The 5,000-nt window shown below is 41.1% G+C and overlaps 1 long non-coding RNA gene across 1 annotated transcript in view; it reads right to left on the bottom strand.

Moving 5' to 3' along the window:
- The window catches only part of LOC135101317 (uncharacterized), a 28,338-nt gene that overhangs the window by 12,485 nt on the left and 10,853 nt on the right, over positions 1 to 5,000 (bottom strand). The gene's annotated exons all lie outside the window — the stretch shown is intronic.

Raw genomic sequence — 5,000 nt, 5'->3', positions numbered from 1 at the left:
TTGTAGATACACTAGACAACACTCACGGCACAGTCCATGAACGGTGTCTCCTGCCCAGTATGAAGTAAAGAAGTTGACATTGTTTATAACTGGCGTATGGTTCAAGTATTCTGTTGCACAGAATAACATTTTTGTTTTGCACGTTGAGTTGAGATTTAAAACATACTGATCATATGACAGCAAGAGTCCAGTGGGAATTTTGAAATGCCCGGCGGCTACCACACCTTCACACAAGCTGCAGAGTCCACCTGATCTCCGCTGATTTGGTGCGGTTGTGTTCTTTCGTTCATGATAAATATGCACCTCGGCCGGCACCTTCCTGGATATCGTACTGGAGGCTCTGTATTCTGAGTCAATCAAGTTTTCGATGCGCTTCTAAATACATACACTCTTAACTTCACTTCAACGTAACTTCCGCATTGTGAACAACGTTGTGCTTAATTCTGAGAAACACCACCACAAACAGCGGCAGTGCGTCTAGTGATGTCATTGCCAACACTACCCTAAGTTGTTTACTTCTCCTGCTAAGCTTGAACGGGAAACTCTATCTTAGTCTTCATTGATGAACGTAAGCTGTGGAGAAAAAGATTTTGTAGACCACTGAGTATTCGTGAAATAAATGAATTTGGTGTGAGTATTCTGTATAAATAAGGAATGTTAGCGAACTTTCATGAATTAACCGGTGTCTCTAGTTATCCATTTTTAGATTTTACCGATTACAATGATCTGTTCATTGCATATTGTATTTAAACTATTTCTTTTTAATTACGTGATGGCGTCAAGTCCCGTCACTTTCTCTCATGCTGCCCATGATTTGATAATAAATTCCGCGGATCAGGGCACGTTTTTCTCTTAATGGACATTGCAAGTACTACTACATATTTAAGAATAAAATAATAATACTTACTAACACTTGGTATGGAATGAGTACTTCGTGAAATATTACCATCCACTTCATTGCAGGCTAACACAAAGTACACTCTGGGCACACACTACTCAGAACGATGCCTTTGTTGTCTTGTCTGCCTTCACATTTTCCTTCATCTATAACATGGATCATAAATTTCTTTTTCTGACCTTCATTATCAATATAATATTTTTTTTTTTATCTAACCTTCATCATCAATGTCATTCAGTTCTTTACCTTCATTATTAATCTCTTTGTTATCTTTATTATCAATATTCTTAAGTATTTTACGTTATATTCATTATCAAAATAATTTTCTTTATCCTATCTTCATCATTAATATAATTCAGTTTCTTATCTTTATCGTCAATATCACTTAATACTTTTTTATTCTCATTATCAATATCAGTCCAACCTTTGTTTTATCTTCATTATCAATATCATCCAACTATTCATCTCATCTTTATTATCAATATCATTCAGTTCCTTATCTCGTCTTCATTATCAATATATTTGCACGAGGATGATAATTTTGTGCTCTGTGATAATAATGTGCGCACGCCGCTTGGCTCTGATGAGAGTCGGGACACACGTGTTTAACTGTGTCCTAGCACAGGTATATCTGCAGCTTCTGTCATTATTGAGCTGTCTGAGTTGATGCGCTGGTTCGTTGTCCAAGAAACTGTTTCAAATGATCTCTACTTTGACTTTCTCCTTAAGCAAATTTCAATTTCCAAGGTCTCTCTCTCTCTCTCTCTCTCTCTCTCTCTCTCTCTCTCTCTCTCTCTCTCTCTCTCTCTCTCTCTCTCTCTCGCAATCTTTAAGTTTACCATTATACTAATTACAGTCAACCAATTTCTTCCTTTGACCGGAGGGATTTTTTTTTTGCGTTCTTCCGAAATGGTGCTCGCAAGATTCTAATTGTTCGCTGCTCGCATGGAGGCTTTTGATATCTGGAATGCGGAAACACACAAAGGAGAACAGGCGAACGTTGATCTGGTAACTATACAAGGAAAGGTTTAAATGTAAGTTCTAAAGAGGACATTGAATAAGGAATAATTCGTGTCCTCTAATCACACATTACATTTGCAAATGAAATATTAAAGAAAGAAAGTTACTGGTATTGGAATACATGTCTGAAACGAAGGAATTGCATGATTAAAATAGAAGAAAACAGGATGGAAAGGGAATGTGTTCTGACCAGTTATTACTTGTGAATGAAATACTTGGAGTCTCATAATAATTTTAGAACACTGATGAATTAGTGAACAGAGCAAAGTAAAGGATATTATTCTAACCACCATTAAATTAGGAGGACGAGGAGACAGTAGACACCTGCCGAAACGATAATTACTCCCAGTGAGGTCTAAAGCACTGTTCAGGGGGTGCTGTGAACTTATCATTAAACCCAGCTGTGACCTCACTGAACGTTTCCCTTTGTGTCTCACAAAACAAGGGGGGCAGTCACAGCCTGCCCTCTAAAGACAACTCTCTTCCTCCATACAAAACTACAAGCACCTAATAACACACACACCCTTCACTCAAAAATTTTAAAATCATCATGGCGACTCCTACACCAGCCTCGGAGTCCTAATCTGGGGAGGGGACCATAAATGTCCCCAGGTCGGACTGCCTTTCTGTCGACGACCCTAAGTGCCTTTACACCCCCCTCAACTTTTTCTTCATTAACTTCTGCCACATTCGCGGTTTAAGATCTAATTTTCAATCTGTAGAACACCACCTCTCTTCTTCCAAACCTCATCTTCTTTTCCTCACTGAAACTCAGGTGTCTGAGGTAACTGACAGTAGCCCCTTTTCTGTTCCCTCCTACTTTCTCTATCTTCATTTTCGATCCAAAAGCTGGATGCTGCGTTTATGTGCGCAATGACTTAACCTGCTCTCGTCCCCACGCTCTTGAATCTTCCGAGTTTTCCACCATCTGGCTACGACTACAGAGTCACTCTCGAACTAAATTAATCTGTGCTGTATACCTCTCACCTAACTCCTCTGACTATAAGAAATTCTTTGACTACTTAACTTCCAAAGTGGAGCACATTCTGACTCTCTTCCCTTTTGCAGAGATCTCCATTCTTGGAGACTTCAATGTTCACCACCAGCTTTGGCTTTCCTCTCCCTTCACTGACCCTCCTGGTAAACTAGCTTACAACTTTGCTATCCTCCATGACCTAGAGGAATTGGTGCAGCACCCTACTCGTATTCCTGATCGTCTTGGAGATACGCCCAACATTCTTGACCTTTTCCTGACCTCTAATCCTTCTGCTTATGCTGTCACCCTTTCTTCTCCGTTGGGCTCCTCTGATCACAATCTCATATCTGTATCTTGTCCTATCGCTCCAATCCCTTCTCAGGATCCCCCTAAGCGAAGGTGCCTCTGGCGTTTTGCCTCTGCTAGTTGGGGGGAACCTGAGGAGGTATTTTGTTGATTTTCATTGGAATGACTACTGCTTCCGTGTCAGAGACCCGTCTTTGTGTGCTGAGTGCATATCAGAAGTGATAGTGTCTGGCATGGAGGCATACATTCCTCACTCTTTTTCTCGTCCTAAACCTTCTAAACCTTGGTTTAACACAGCTTGTTTTCGTGCTATACATGATAGAGAGTTGGCCCACAAAAGGTACTTAAGCCTTCCATAGCCAGAATCTCATGCACTTTATATTTCTGCCCGGAACCATGCCAAGTCTGTTCTCCAACTAGCCAAAAACTCCTTCATTAACAAAAAGTGTCAAAACCTTTCAAGATCTAACTCCCCTCGTGACTTCTGGCATCTAGCCAAAAATATCTCCAATAACTTTGCTTCTTCTTTCCCTCCTCTATTTCCACCAGATGGCACCACTGCCATCACATCTATTTCTAAAGCTGAACTCTTCGCTCAAACCTTTGCTAAAAACTCTACCTTGGACGATTCTGGGCTTGTTCCTCCCTCTCCTCCAACCTCTAACTACTTCATGCCACCTATTAAAATTCTTCGCAATAATGTTTTCCATGTCCTCGCTGGCCTAAACCCTCGGAAGGCTTATGGACCTGATGGGGTCCCTCCTATTGTTCTCCGAAACTGTGCCTCCGTGCTTGCACCTTGCCTAGTCAAACTCTTTCAGCTCTGTCTGTCAACATCTACCTTTCCTTCTTACTGGAAGTTTGCCTACATTCAATCTGTTCCTAAAAAGGTTGACCGTTCTAATCCCTCAAACTACCATCCTATTGCTTTAATTTCCTGCTTATCTAAAGTTTTTGAATCTATCCTCAACAGGAAGATTCTTAAACATCTATCACTTGACAACCTTCTATCTGATCGCCAGCATGGGTTCCGTCAAGGCCGCTCTACTGGTGATCTTCTGGCTTTCGTTACTGAGTCTTGGTGATCTTCTGGCTTTCGTTACTGAGTCTTGGTCATCCTCTTTTAGAGATTTTGGTGAAACTTTTGCTGTTGCCTTGGACATATCAAAAGCTTTTGATAGAGTCTGGCACAAAGCTTTGATTTCCAAACTACCCTCCTACGGCTTCTATCCTTCTCTTTGTAACTTCATCTAAAGTTTCCTTTCTGACCGTTCTATTGCTGCTGTGGTAGACGGTCACTGTTCTTCTCCTAAATCTATTAACAGTGGTGTTCCTCAGGGTTCTGTCCTGTCACCCACTCTCTTCTTATTATTCATTCTTCTAAACCAAACTTTTTGTCCTATCCACTCCTACGCTGATAATACCACCCTGCACTTTTCCACGTCTTTTCATAGACGTCCAACCATTCAGGAGGTAAACATTTAACGCAGGGAAGCCACAGAACGGTTGACTTCTGATCTTTCTAAAATATCTGATTGGGGCAGAGCAAACTTGGCATTGTTCAATGCTTCAAAAACTCAATTCCTCCATCTGTCACCTCGACACAACCTTCCAGACAAATATCCCCTCTTCTTCAATGACACTCAACTGTCCCCCTCTTCTACACTGAACATCCTCGGTCTGTCCTTTACTTGTAATCTGAACTGGAAACTTCACATCTGATCTTTAGCTAAAACAGCTTCTATGAAGTTAGGTGTTCTGAGACGTCTCCGCCAGTTTTTCTCACCCCCCCCCAGCTGC

The sequence above is a fragment of the Scylla paramamosain genome, chromosome 1 (genome assembly GCF_035594125.1).
Source record: "Scylla paramamosain isolate STU-SP2022 chromosome 1, ASM3559412v1, whole genome shotgun sequence".
Lineage (NCBI taxonomy): Eukaryota > Metazoa > Arthropoda > Malacostraca > Decapoda > Portunidae > Scylla > Scylla paramamosain.
The sequence above is the reverse complement of the archived record's forward strand: the minus strand, read 5'-3'. Positions and strand labels throughout refer to the sequence as shown.